The following is a 15,008-nucleotide window of genomic DNA, read 5'->3' on the forward strand; positions in this document are numbered from 1 at the left end:
GGGCTCTGTGCTTTCTTTCCTTCTGAACAAGTGTTACTGTTTTCTGCACAAAAGCGATTCTGCGAAGCAATGTGAACACTTCTGCTTCCCAGGCACAGAGAAGGTGCTAGCAGGGAATTCTCTGCCTGCCTTTCCCCAGTGCTCTGCAAGCTCTCCAGGACAACAGCAAATCTGGGGCTCTGTGCTTTCTTTCATTCTGAACAAGTGTTACTGTTTTCTGCACAAAAGCAATTCTGCGAAGCAATGTGAACACTTCTGCTTCCCAGGCACAGAGAAGGTGCTAGCAGGGAATTCTCTGCCTGCCTTTCCCCACTGCTCTGCAAGCTCTCCAGGACAACAGCAAATATCGGGCTCTGTGCTTTCTTTCGTTCTGAACAAGTGTTACTGTTTTCTGCACAAAAGCGATTCTGCGAAGCAGTGTGAACACTTCTGCTTCCCAGGCACAGAGAAGGTGCTAGCAGGGAATTCTCTGCCTGCCTTTCCCCAGTGCTCTGCAAGCTCTCCAGGGCAACAGCAAATCTGGGGCTCTGTGCTTTCTTTCGTTCTGAACAAGTGTTACTGTTTTCTGCACAAAAGCGATTCTGCGAAGCAATGTGAAGACTTCTGCTTCCAAGGCACAGAGAAGGTGCTAGCAGGGAATTCTCTGCCTGCCTTTCCCCAGTGCTCTGCAAGCTCTCCAGGACAACAGCAAATATGGGGCTCTGTGCTTTCTTTCGTTCTGAACAAGTGTTAGTGTTTTCTGCACAAAAGCGATTCTGCGAAGCAATGTGAACACTTCTGCTTCCCAGGCACAGAGAAGGTGCTAGTAGGGCATGCTCTGCCTGCCTTTCCGCAGTGCTCTGCAAGCTCTCCAGGACAACATAAAATCTGGGGTTCTGTGCTTTCTTTCGTTCTGAACAAGTGTTAGTGTTTTCTGCACAAAAGCGATTCTGCGAAGCAATGTGAACACTTCTGCTTCCCAGGCACAGAGAAGGTGCTAGCAGGGAATTCTCTGCCTGCCTTTCCCCAGTGCTCTGCAAGCTCTCCAGGACAACAGCAAATCTGGGGCTCTGTGCTTTCTTTCATTCTGAACAAGTGTTACTGTTTTCTGCACAAAAGCAATTCTGCGAAGCAATGTGAACACTTCTGCTTCCCAGGCACAGAGAAGGTGCTAGCAGGGAATTCTCTGCCTGCCTTTCCCCACTGCTCTGCAAGCTCTCCAGGACAACATAAAATCTGGGGCTCTGTGCTTTCTTTCATTCTGAACAAGTGTTACTGTTTTCTGCACAAAAGCGATTCTGCGAAGCAATGTGAACACTTCTGTTTCCCAGGCACAGAGAAGGTGCTAGTAGGGCATGCTCTGCCTGCCTTTCCCCAGTGCTCTGCAAGCTCTCCAGGACAACATCAAATCTGGGGCTCTGTGCTTTCTTTCCTTCTGAACAAGTGTTACTGTTTTCTGCACAAAAGCGATTCTGCGAAGCAATGTGAACACTTCTGCTTCCCAGGCACAGAGAAGGTGCTAGCAGGGAATTCTCTGCCTGCCTTTCCCCAGTGCTCTGCAAGCTCTCCAGGACAACAGCAAATATCGGGCTCTGTGCTTTCTTTCGTTCTGAACAAGTGTTACTGTTTTCTGCACAAAAGCGATTCTGCGAAGCAATGTGAACACTTCTGCTTCCCAGGCACAGAGAAGGTGCTAGCAGGGAATTCTCTGCCTGCCTTTCCCCAGTGCTCTGCAAGCTCTCCAGGGCAACAGCAAATCTGGGGCTCTGTGCTTTCTTTCGTTCTGAACAAGTGTTACTGTTTTCTGCACAAAAGCGATTCTGCGAAGCAATGTGAACACTTCTGCTTCCCAGGCACAGAGAAGGTGCTAGCAGGGAATTCTCTGCCTGCCTTTCCCCAGTGCTCTGCAAGCTCTCCAGGACAACAGCAAATCTGGGGCTCTGTGCTTTCTTTCGTTCTGAACAAGTGCTAGTGTTTTCTGCACAAAAGCGATCCTGCGAAGCAATGTGAACGCTTCTGTTTCCCAGGCACAGAGAAGGTGCTAGCAGGGAATTCTCTGCCTGCCTTTCCCCAGTGCTCTGCCAGCTCTCCAGGACAACAGCAATTCTGGGGCTCTGTGCTTTCTTTCATTCTGAACAAGTGTTACTGTTTTCTGCACAAAAGCGATTCTGCGAAGCAATGTGAACACTTCTGCTTCCCAGGCACAGAGAAGGTGCTAGCAGGGAATTCTCTGCCTGCCTTTCCCCAGTGCTCTGCAAGCTCTCCAGGACAACAGCAAATCTGGGGCTCTGTGCTTTCTTTCGTTCTGAACAAGTGTTACTGTTTTCTGCACAAAAGCGATTCTGCGAAGCAATGTGAACACTTCTGCTTCCCAGGCACAGAGAAGGTGCTAGCAGGGAATTCTCTGCCTGCCTTTCCCCAGTGCTCTGCAAGCTCTCCAGGACAACAGCAAATATGGGGCTCTGTGCTTTCTTTCGTTCTGAACAAGTGTTACTGTTTTCTGCACAAAAGCGATTCTGCGAAGCAATGTGAACACTTCTGCTTCCCAGGCACAGAGAAGGTGCTAGCAGGGAATTCTCTGCCTGCCTTTCCCCAGTGCTCTGCAAGCTCTCCAGGACAACAGCAAATCTGGGGCTCTGTGCTTTCTTTCGTTCTGAACAAGTGTTACTGTTTTCTGCACAAAAGCGATTCTGCGAAGCAATGTGAACACTTCTGTTTCCCAGGCACAGAGAATGTGCTAGCAGGGAATTCTCTACCTGCCTTTCCCCAGTGCTCTGCAAGCTCTCCAGGACAACAGCAAATCTGGGGCTCTGTGCTTTCTTTCGTTCTGAACAAGTGCTAGTGTTTTCTGCACAAAAGCGATCCTGCGAAGCAATGTGAACACTTCTGCTTCCCAGGCCCAGAGAAGGTGCTAGCAGGGAATTCTCTGCCTGCCTTTCCCCAGTGCTCTGCAAGCTCTCCAGGACAACAGCAAATCTGGGGCTCTGTGCTTTCTTTCATTCTGAACAAGTGTTACTGTTTTCTGCACAAAAGCGATTCTGCGAAGCAATGTGAAGACTTCTGCTTCCCAGGCACAGAGAAGGTGCTAGCAGGGAATTCTCTGCCTGCCTTTCCCCAGTGCTCTGCAAGCTCTCCAGGACAACAGCAAATATGGGGCTCTGTGCTTTCTTTCGTTCTGAACAAGTGTTAGTGTTTTCTGCACAAAAGCGATTCTGCGAAGCAATGTGAACACTTCTGCTTCCCAGGCACAGAGAAGGTGCTAGTAGGGCATGCTCTGCCTGCCTTTCCGCAGTGCTCTGCAAGCTCTCCAGGACAACATAAAATCTGGGGTTCTGTGCTTTCTTTCGTTCTGAACAAGTGTTAGTGTTTTCTGCACAAAAGCGATTCTGCGAAGCAATGTGAACACTTCTGCTTCCCAGGCACAGAGAAGGTGCTAGCAGGGAATTCTCTGCCTGCCTTTCCCCAGTGCTCTGCAAGCTCTCCAGGACAACAGCAAATCTGGGGCTCTGTGCTTTCTTTCATTCTGAACAAGTGTTACTGTTTTCTGCACAAAAGCAATTCTGCGAAGCAATGTGAACACTTCTGCTTCCCAGGCACAGAGAAGGTGCTAGCAGGGAATTCTCTGCCTGCCTTTCCCCACTGCTCTGCAAGCTCTCCAGGACAACAGCAAATCTGGGGCTCTGTGCTTTCTTTCATTCTGAACAAGTGTTACTGTTTTCTGCACAAAAGCGATTCTGCGAAGCAATGTGAAGACTTCTGCTTCCCAGGCACAGACAAGGTGCTAGTAGGGCATGCTCTGCCTGCCTTTCCCCAGTGCTCTGCAAGCTCTCCAGGACAACAGCAAATATGGGGCTCTGTGCTTTCTTTCCTTCTGAACAAGTGTTACTGTTTTCTGCACAAAAGCGATTCTGCGAAGCAATGTGAACACTTCTGCTTCCCAGGCACAGAGAAGGTGCTAGCAGGGAATTCTCTGCCTGCCTTTCCCCAGTGCTCTGCAAGCTCTCCAGGACAACAGCAAATATGGGGCTCTGTGCTTTCTTTCGTTCTGAACAAGTGTTACTGTTTTCTGCACAAAAGCGATTCTGCGAAGCAATGTGAACACTTCTGCTTCCCAGGCACAGAGAAGGTGCTAGCAGGGAATTCTCTGCCTGCCTTTCCCCAGTGCTCTGCAAGCTCTCCAGGACAACAGCAAATCTGGGGCTCTGTGCTTTCTTTCGTTCTGAACAAGTGTTACTGTTTTCTGCACAAAAGCGATTCTGCGAAGCAATGTGAACACTTCTGTTTCCCAGGCACAGAGAATGTGCTAGCAGGGAATTCTCTACCTGCCTTTCCCCAGTGCTCTGCAAGCTCTCCAGGACAACAGCAAATCTGGGGCTCTGTGCTTTCTTTCGTTCTGAACAAGTGCTAGTGTTTTCTGCACAAAAGCGATTCTGCGAAGCAATGTGAACACTTCTGCTTCCCAGGCCCAGAGAAGGTGCTAGCAGGGAATTCTCTGCCTGCCTTTCCCCAGTGCTCTGCAAGCTCTCCAGGACAACAGCAAATCTGGGGCTCTGTGCTTTCTTTCATTCTGAACAAGTGTTACTGTTTTCTGCACAAAAGCGATTCTGCGAAGCAATGTGAAGACTTCTGCTTCCCAGGCACAGAGAAGGTGCTAGCAGGGAATTCTCTGCCTGCCTTTCCCCAGTGCTCTGCAAGCTCTCCAGGACAACAGCAAATATGGGGCTCTGTGCTTTCTTTCGTTCTGAACAAGTGTTAGTGTTTTCAGCACAAAAGCGATTCTGCGAAGCGATGTGAACACTTCTGCTTCCCAGGCACAGAGAAGGTGCTAGTAGGGCATGCTCTGCCTGCCTTTCCCCAGTGCTCTGCAAGCTCTCCAGGACAACATAAAATCTGGGGCTCTGTGCTTTCTTTCGTTCTGAACAAGTGTTACTGTTTTCTGCACAAAAGCGATTCTGCGAAGCAATGTGAACACTTCTGTTTCCCAGGCACAGAGAAGGTGCTAGCAGGGAATTCTCTGCCTGCCTTTCCCCAGTGCTCTGCAAGCTCTCCAGGACAACAGCAAATCTGGGGCTCTGTGCTTTCTTTCATTCTGAACAAGTGTTACTGTTTTCTGCACAAAAGCGATTCTGCGAAGCAATGTGAACACTTCTGCTTCCCAGGCACAGAGAAGGTGCTAGCAGGGAATTCTCTGCCTGCCTTTCCCCAGTGCTCTGCAAGCTCTCCAGGACAACAGCAAATCTGGGGCTCTGTGCTTTCTTTCCTTCTGAACAAGTGTTACTGTTTTCTGCACAAAAGCGATTCTGCGAAGCAATGTGAAGACTTCTGCTTCCAAGGCACAGAGAATGTGCTAGCAGGGAATTCTCTGCCTGCCTTTCCCCAGTGCTCTGCAAGCTCTCCAGGACAACAGCAAATATGGGGCTCTGTGCTTTCTTTCGTTCTGAACAAGTGTTAGTGTTTTCTGCACAAAAGCGATTCTGCGAAGCAATGTGAACACTTCTGCTTCCCAGGCACAGAGAAGGTGCTAGTAGGGCATGCTCTGCCTGCCTTTCCGCAGTGCTCTGCAAGCTCTCCAGGACAACATAAAATCTGGGGTTCTGTGCTTTCTTTCGTTCTGAACAAGTGTTAGTGTTTTCTGCACAAAAGCGATTCTGCGAAGCAATGTGAACACTTCTGCTTCCCAGGCACAGAGAAGGTGCTAGCAGGGAATTCTCTGCCTGCCTTTCCCCAGTGCTCTGCAAGCTCTCCAGGACAACAGCAAATCTGGGGCTCTGTGCTTTCTTTCATTCTGAACAAGTGTTACTGTTTTCTGCACAAAAGCAATTCTGCGAAGCAATGTGAACACTTCTGCTTCCCAGGCACAGAGAAGGTGCTAGCAGGGAATTCTCTGCCTGCCTTTCCCCACTGCTCTGCAAGCTCTCCAGGACAACATAAAATCTGGGGCTCTGTGCTTTCTTTCATTCTGAACAAGTGTTACTGTTTTCTGCACAAAAGCGATTCTGCGAAGCAATGTGAACACTTCTGTTTCCCAGGCACAGAGAAGGTGCTAGTAGGGCATGCTCTGCCTGCCTTTCCCCAGTGCTCTGCAAGCTCTCCAGGACAACATCAAATCTGGGGCTCTGTGCTTTCTTTCCTTCTGAACAAGTGTTACTGTTTTCTGCACAAAAGTGATTCTGCGAAGCAATGTGAACACTTCTGCTTCCCAGGCACAGAGAAGGTGCTAGCAGGGAATTCTCTGCCTGCCTTTCCCCAGTGCTCTGCAAGCTCTCCAGGACAACAGCAAATATCGGGCTCTGTGCTTTCTTTCGTTCTGAACAAGTGTTACTGTTTTCTGCACAAAAGCGATTCTGCGAAGCAATGTGAACACTTCTGCTTCCCAGGCACAGAGAAGGTGCTAGCAGGGAATTCTCTGCCTGCCTTTCCCCAGTGCTCTGCAAGCTCTCCAGGGCAACAGCAAATCTGGGGCTCTGTGCTTTCTTTCGTTCTGAACAAGTGTTACTGTTTTCTGCACAAAAGCGATTCTGCGAAGCAATGTGAACACTTCTGCTTCCCAGGCACAGAGAAGGTGCTAGCAGGGAATTCTCTGCCTGCCTTTCCCCAGTGCTCTGCAAGCTCTCCAGGACAACAGCAAATCTGGGGCTCTGTGCTTTCTTTCGTTCTGAACAAGTGCTAGTGTTTTCTGCACAAAAGCGATCCTGCGAAGCAATGTGAACGCTTCTGTTTCCCAGGCACAGAGAAGGTGCTAGCAGGGAATTCTCTGCCTGCCTTTCCCCAGTGCTCTGCCAGCTCTCCAGGACAACAGCAATTCTGGGGCTCTGTGCTTTCTTTCATTCTGAACAAGTGTTACTGTTTTCTGCACAAAAGCGATTCTGCGAAGCAATGTGAACACTTCTGCTTCCCAGGCACAGAGAAGGTGCTAGCAGGGAATTCTCTGCCTGCCTTTCCCCACTGCTCTGCAAGCTCTCCAGGACAACAGCAAATCTGGGGCTCTGTGCTTTCTTTCATTCTGAACAAGTGTTACTGTTTTCTGCACAAAAGCGATTCTGCGAAGCAATGTGAAGACTTCTGCTTCCCAGGCACAGAGAAGGTGCTAGCAGGGAATTCTCTGCCTGCCTTTCCCCAGTGCTCTGCAAGCTCTCCAGGACAACAGCAAATATGGGGCTCTGTGCTTTCTTTCGTTCTGAACAAGTGTTAGTGTTTTCTGCACAAAAGCGATTCTGCGAAGCAATGTGAACACTTCTGCTTCCCAGGCACAGAGAAGGTGCTAGTAGGGCATGCTCTGCCTGCCTTTCCGCAGTGCTCTGCAAGCTCTCCAGGACAACATAAAATCTGGGGTTCTGTGCTTTCTTTCGTTCTGAACAAGTGTTACTGTTTTCTGCACAAAAGCGATTCTGCGAAGCAATGTGAACACTTCTGTTTCCCAGGCACAGAGAAGGTGCTAGCAGGGAATTCTCTGCCTGCCTTTCCCCAGTGCTCTGCAAGCTCTCCAGGACAACAGCAAATCTGGGGCTCTGTGCTTTCTTTCATTCTGAACAAGTGTTACTGTTTTCTGCACAAAAGCGATTCTGCGAAGCAATGTGAACACTTCTGCTTCCCAGGCACAGAGAAGGTGCTAGCAGGGAATTCTCTGCCTGCCTTTCCCCAGTGCTCTGCAAGCTCTCCAGGACAACATAAAATCTGGGGCTCTGTGCTTTCTTTCATTCTGAACAAGTGTTACTGTTTTCTGCACAAAAGCGATTCTGCGAAGCAATGTGAACACTTCTGTTTCCCAGGCACAGAGAAGGTGCTAGCAGGGAATTCTCTGCCTGCCTTTCCCCAGTGCTCTGCAAGCTCTCCAGGACAACAGCAAATATGGGGCTCTGTGCTTTCTTTCGTTCTGAACAAGTGTTACTGTTTTCTGCACAAAAGCGATTCTGCGAAGCAATGTGAACACTTCTGCTTCCCAGGCACAGAGAAGGTGCTAGCAGGGAATTCTCTGCCTGCCTTTCCCCAGTGCTCTGCAAGCTCTCCAGGGCAACAGCAAATCTGGGGCTCTGTGCTTTCTTTCGTTCTGAACAAGTGTTACTGTTTTCTGCACAAAAGCGATTCTGCGAAGCAATGTGAACACTTCTGCTTCCCAGGCACAGAGAAGGTGCTAGCAGGGAATTCTCTGCCTGCCTTTCCCCAGTGCTCTGCAAGCTCTCCAGGACAACAGCAAATCTGGGGCTCTGTGCTTTCTTTCGTTCTGAACAAGTGCTAGTGTTTTCTGCACAAAAGCGATCCTGCGAAGCAATGTGAACACTTCTGCTTCCCAGGCCCAGAGAAGGTGCTAGCAGGGAATTCTCTGCCTGCCTTTCCCCAGTGCTCTGCCAGCTCTCCAGGACAACAGCAATTCTGGGGCTCTGTGCTTTCTTTCATTCTGAACAAGTGTTACTGTTTTCTGCACAAAAGCGATTCTGCGAAGCAATGTGAAGACTTCTGCTTCCCAGGCACAGAGAAGGTGCTAGCAGGGAATTCTCTGCCTGCCTTTCCCCAGTGCTCTGCAAGCTCTCCAGGACAACAGCAAATATGGGGCTCTGTGCTTTCTTTCGTTCTGAACAAGTGTTAGTGTTTTCTGCACAAAAGCGATTCTGCGAAGCAATGTGAACACTTCTGCTTCCCAGGCACAGAGAAGGTGCTAGTAGGGCATGCTCTGCCTGCCTTTCCGCAGTGCTCTGCAAGCTCTCCAGGACAACAGCAAATCTGGGGCTCTGTGCTTTCTTTCGTTCTGAACAAGTGCTAGTGTTTTCTGCACAAAAGCGATCCTGCGAAGCAATGTGAACACTTCTGCTTCCCAGGCACAGAGAAGGTGCTAGCAGGGAATTCTCTGCCTGCCTTTCCCCAGTGCTCTGCCAGCTCTCCAGGACAACAGCAATTCTGGGGCTCTGTGCTTTCTTTCATTCTGAACAAGTGTTACTGTTTTCTGCACAAAAGCGATTCTGCGAAGCAATGTGAACACTTCTGCTTCCCAGGCACAGAGAAGGTGCTAGCAGGGAATTCTCTGCCTGCCTTTCCCCACTGCTCTGCAAGCTCTCCAGGACAACAGCAAATCTGGGGCTCTGTGCTTTCTTTCATTCTGAACAAGTGTTACTGTTTTCTGCACAAAAGCGATTCTGCGAAGCAATGTGAAGACTTCTGCTTCCCAGGCACAGAGAAGGTGCTAGCAGGGAATTCTCTGCCTGCCTTTCCCCAGTGCTCTGCAAGCTCTCCAGGACAACAGCAAATATGGGGCTCTGTGCTTTCTTTCGTTCTGAACAAGTGTTAGTGTTTTCTGCACAAAAGCGATTCTGCGAAGCAATGTGAACACTTCTGCTTCCCAGGCACAGAGAAGGTGCTAGTAGGGCATGCTCTGCCTGCCTTTCCGCAGTGCTCTGCAAGCTCTCCAGGACAACATAAAATCTGGGGTTCTGTGCTTTCTTTCGTTCTGAACAAGTGTTACTGTTTTCTGCACAAAAGCGATTCTGCGAAGCAATGTGAACACTTCTGTTTCCCAGGCACAGAGAAGGTGCTAGCAGGGAATTCTCTGCCTGCCTTTCCCCAGTGCTCTGCAAGCTCTCCAGGACAACAGCAAATCTGGGGCTCTGTGCTTTCTTTCATTCTGAACAAGTGTTACTGTTTTCTGCACAAAAGCGATTCTGCGAAGCAATGTGAACACTTCTGCTTCCCAGGCACAGAGAAGGTGCTAGCAGGGAATTCTCTGCCTGCCTTTCCCCAGTGCTCTGCAAGCTCTCCAGGACAACAGCAAATCTGGGGCTCTGTGCTTTCTTTCGTTCTGAACAAGTGCTAGTGTTTTCTGCACAAAAGCGATCCTGCGAAGCAATGTGAACACTTCTGCTTCCCAGGCCCAGAGAAGGTGCTAGCAGGGAATTCTCTGCCTGCCTTTCCCCAGTTCTCTGCCAGCTCTCCAGGACAACAGCAATTCTGGGGCTCTGTGCTTTCTTTCATTCTGAACAAGTGTTACTGTTTTCTGCACAAAAGCGATTCTGCGAAGCAATGTGAAGACTTCTGCTTCCCAGGCACAGAGAAGGTGCTAGCAGGGAATTCTCTGCCTGCCTTTCCCCAGTGCTCTGCAAGCTCTCCAGGACAACAGCAAATATGGGGCTCTGTGCTTTCTTTCGTTCTGAACAAGTGTTAGTGTTTTCTGCACAAAAGCGATTCTGCGAAGCAATGTGAACACTTCTGCTTCCCAGGCACAGAGAAGGTGCTAGTAGGGCATGCTCTGCCTGCCTTTCCGCAGTGCTCTGCAAGCTCTCCAGGACAACAGCAAATCTGGGGCTCTGTGCTTTCTTTCGTTCTGAACAAGTGCTAGTGTTTTCTGCACAAAAGCGATCCTGCGAAGCAATGTGAACACTTCTGCTTCCCAGGCACAGAGAAGGTGCTAGCAGGGAATTCTCTGCCTGCCTTTCCCCAGTGCTCTGCCAGCTCTCCAGGACAACAGCAATTCTGGGGCTCTGTGCTTTCTTTCATTCTGAACAAGTGTTACTGTTTTCTGCACAAAAGCGATTCTGCGAAGCAATGTGAACACTTCTGCTTCCCAGGCACAGAGAAGGTGCTAGCAGGGAATTCTCTGCCTGCCTTTCCCCACTGCTCTGCAAGCTCTCCAGGACAACAGCAAATCTGGGGCTCTGTGCTTTCTTTCATTCTGAACAAGTGTTACTGTTTTCTGCACAAAAGCGATTCTGCGAAGCAATGTGAAGACTTCTGCTTCCCAGGCACAGAGAAGGTGCTAGCAGGGAATTCTCTGCCTGCCTTTCCCCAGTGCTCTGCAAGCTCTCCAGGACAACAGCAAATATGGGGCTCTGTGCTTTCTTTCGTTCTGAACAAGTGTTAGTGTTTTCTGCACAAAAGCGATTCTGCGAAGCAATGTGAACACTTCTGCTTCCCAGGCACAGAGAAGGTGCTAGTAGGGCATGCTCTGCCTGCCTTTCCGCAGTGCTCTGCAAGCTCTCCAGGACAACATAAAATCTGGGGTTCTGTGCTTTCTTTCGTTCTGAACAAGTGTTACTGTTTTCTGCACAAAAGCGATTCTGCGAAGCAATGTGAACACTTCTGTTTCCCAGGCACAGAGAAGGTGCTAGCAGGGAATTCTCTGCCTGCCTTTCCCCAGTGCTCTGCAAGCTCTCCAGGACAACAGCAAATCTGGGGCTCTGTGCTTTCTTTCCTTCTGAACAAGTGTTACTGTTTTCTGCACAAAAGCGATTCTGCGAAGCAATGTGAACACTTCTGCTTCCCAGGCACAGAGAAGGTGCTAGCAGGGAATTCTCTGCCTGCCTTTCCCCAGTGCTCTGCAAGCTCTCCAGGACAACAGCAAATATGGGGCTCTGTGCTTTCTTTCGTTCTGAACAAGTGTTACTGTTTTCTGCACAAAAGCGATTCTGCGAAGCAATGTGAACACTTCTGCTTCCCAGGCACAGAGAAGGTGCTAGCAGGGAATTCTCTGCCTGCCTTTCCCCAGTGCTCTGCAAGCTGTCCAGGACAACAGCAAATCTGGGGCTCTGTGCTTTCTTTCGTTCTGAACAAGTGTTACTGTTTTCTGCACAAAAGCGATTCTGCGAAGCAATGTGAACACTTCTGTTTCCCAGGCACAGAGAATGTGCTAGCAGGGAATTCTCTACCTGCCTTTCCCCAGTGCTCTGCAAGCTCTCCAGGACAACAGCAAATCTGGGGCTCTGTGCTTTCTTTCGTTCTGAACAAGTGCTAGTGTTTTCTGCACAAAAGCGATCCTGCGAAGCAATGTGAACACTTCTGCTTCCCAGGCCCAGAGAAGGTGCTAGCAGGGAATTCTCTGCCTGCCTTTCCCCAGTGCTCTGCAAGCTCTCCAGGACAACAGCAAATCTGGGGCTCTGTGCTTTCTTTCATTCTGAACAAGTGTTACTGTTTTCTGCACAAAAGCGATTCTGCGAAGCAATGTGAAGACTTCTGCTTCCCAGGCACAGAGAAGGTGCTAGCAGGGAATTCTCTGCCTGCCTTTCCCCAGTGCTCTGCAAGCTCTCCAGGACAACAGCAAATATGGGGCTCTGTGCTTTCTTTCGTTCTGAACAAGTGTTAGTGTTTTCTGCACAAAAGCGATTCTGCGAAGCAATGTGAACACTTCTGCTTCCCAGGCACAGAGAAGGTGCTAGTAGGGCATGCTCTGCCTGCCTTTCCGCAGTGCTCTGCAAGCTCTCCAGGACAACATAAAATCTGGGGTTCTGTGCTTTCTTTCGTTCTGAACAAGTGTTACTGTTTTCTGCACAAAAGCGATTCTGCGAAGCAATGTGAACACTTCTGCTTCCCAGGCACAGAGAAGGTGCTAGCAGGGAATTCTCTGCCTGCCTTTCCCCACTGCTCTGCAAGCTCTCCAGGACAACAGCAAATCTGGGGCTCTGTGCTTTCTTTCATTCTGAACAAGTGTTACTGTTTTCTGCACAAAAGCGATTCTGCGAAGCAATGTGAAGACTTCTGCTTCCCAGGCACAGAGAAGGTGCTAGCAGGGAATTCTCTGCCTGCCTTTCCCCAGTGCTCTGCAAGCTCTCCAGGACAACAGCAAATATGGGGCTCTGTGCTTTCTTTCGTTCTGAACAAGTGTTAGTGTTTTCTGCACAAAAGCGATTCTGCGAAGCAATGTGAACACTTCTGCTTCCCAGGCACAGAGAAGGTGCTAGTAGGGCATGCTCTGCCTGCCTTTCCGCAGTGCTCTGCAAGCTCTCCAGGACAACATAAAATCTGGGGTTCTGTGCTTTCTTTCGTTCTGAACAAGTGTTACTGTTTTCTGCACAAAAGCGATTCTGCGAAGCAATGTGAACACTTCTGTTTCCCAGGCACAGAGAAGGTGCTAGCAGGGAATTCTCTGCCTGCCTTTCCCCAGTGCTCTGCAAGCTCTCCAGGACAACAGCAAATCTGGGGCTCTGTGCTTTCTTTCCTTCTGAACAAGTGTTACTGTTTTCTGCACAAAAGCGATTCTGCGAAGCAATGTGAACACTTCTGCTTCCCAGGCACAGAGAAGGTGCTAGCAGGGAATTCTCTGCCTGCCTTTCCCCAGTGCTCTGCAAGCTCTCCAGGACAACAGCAAATATGGGGCTCTGTGCTTTCTTTCGTTCTGAACAAGTGTTACTGTTTTCTGCACAAAAGCGATTCTGCGAAGCAATGTGAACACTTCTGCTTCCCAGGCACAGAGAAGGTGCTAGCAGGGAATTCTCTGCCTGCCTTTCCCCAGTGCTCTGCAAGCTCTCCAGGACAACAGCAAATCTGGGGCTCTGTGCTTTCTTTCGTTCTGAACAAGTGTTACTGTTTTCTGCACAAAAGCGATTCTGCGAAGCAATGTGAACACTTCTGTTTCCCAGGCACAGAGAATGTGCTAGCAGGGAATTCTCTACCTGCCTTTCCCCAGTGCTCTGCAAGCTCTCCAGGACAACAGCAAATCTGGGGCTCTGTGCTTTCTTTCGTTCTGAACAAGTGCTAGTGTTTTCTGCACAAAAGCGATCCTGCGAAGCAATGTGAACACTTCTGCTTCCCAGGCCCAGAGAAGGTGCTAGCAGGGAATTCTCTGCCTGCCTTTCCCCAGTGCTCTGCCAGCTCTCCAGGACAACAGCAAATCTGGGGCTCTGTGCTTTCTTTCATTCTGAACAAGTGTTACTGTTTTCTGCACAAAAGCGATTCTGCGAAGCAATGTGAAGACTTCTGCTTCCCAGGCACAGAGAAGGTGCTAGCAGGGAATTCTCTGCCTGCCTTTCCCCAGTGCTCTGCAAGCTCTCCAGGACAACAGCAAATATGGGGCTCTGTGCTTTCTTTCGTTCTGAACAAGTGTTAGTGTTTTCTGCACAAAAGCGATTCTGCGAAGCAATGTGAACACTTCTGCTTCCCAGGCACAGAGAAGGTGCTAGTAGGGCATGCTCTGCCTGCCTTTCCGCAGTGCTCTGCAAGCTCTCCAGGACAACATAAAATCTGGGGTTCTGTGCTTTCTTTCGTTCTGAACAAGTGTTACTGTTTTCTGCACAAAAGCGATTCTGCGAAGCAATGTGAACACTTCTGCTTCCCAGGCACAGAGAAGGTGCTAGCAGGGAATTCTCTGCCTGCCTTTCCCCAGTGCTCTGCAAGCTCTCCAGGACAACAGCAAATCTGGGGCTCTGTGCTTTCTTTCATTCTGAACAAGTGTTACTGTTTTCTGCACAAAAGCGATTCTGCGAAGCAATGTGAAGACTTCTGCTTCCAAGGCACAGAGAATGTGCTAGCAGGGAATTCTCTGCCTGCCTTTCCCCAGTGCTCTGCAAGCTCTCCAGGACAACAGCAAATATGGGGCTCTGTGCTTTCTTTCGTTCTGAACAAGTGTTAGTGTTTTCTGCACAAAAGCGATTCTGCGAAGCAATGTGAACACTTCTGCTTCCCAGGCACAGAGAAGGTGCTAGTAGGGCATGCTCTGCCTGCCTTTCCGCAGTGCTCTGCAAGCTCTCCAGGACAACATAAAATCTGGGGTTCTGTGCTTTCTTTCGTTCTGAACAAGTGTTAGTGTTTTCTGCACAAAAGCGATTCTGCGAAGCAATGTGAACACTTCTGCTTCCCAGGCACAGAGAAGGTGCTAGCAGGGAATTCTCTGCCTGCCTTTCCCCACTGCTCTGCAAGCTCTCCAGGACAACAGCAAATCTGGGGCTCTGTGCTTTCTTTCATTCTGAACAAGTGTTACTGTTTTCTGCACAAAAGCAATTCTGCGAAGCAATGTGAACACTTCTGCTTCCCAGGCACAGAGAAGGTGCTAGCAGGGAATTCTCTGCCTGCCTTTCCCCACTGCTCTGCAAGCTCTCCAGGACAACATAAAATCTGGGGCTCTGTGCTTTCTTTCATTCTGAACAAGTGTTACTGTTTTCTGCACAAAAGCGATTCTGCGAAGCAATGTGAACACTTCTGTTTCCCAGGCACAGAGAAGGTGCTAGTAGGGCATGCTCTGCCTGCCTTTCCCCAGTGCTCTGCAAGCTCTCCAGGACAACATCAAATCTGGGGCTCTGTGCTTTCTTTCCTTCTGAACAAGTGTTACTGTTTTC

The sequence above is a fragment of the Strix aluco genome, chromosome 13 (assembly GCF_031877795.1).
Source record: "Strix aluco isolate bStrAlu1 chromosome 13, bStrAlu1.hap1, whole genome shotgun sequence".
Classification (NCBI taxonomy): Eukaryota; Metazoa; Chordata; class Aves; order Strigiformes; family Strigidae; genus Strix; species Strix aluco.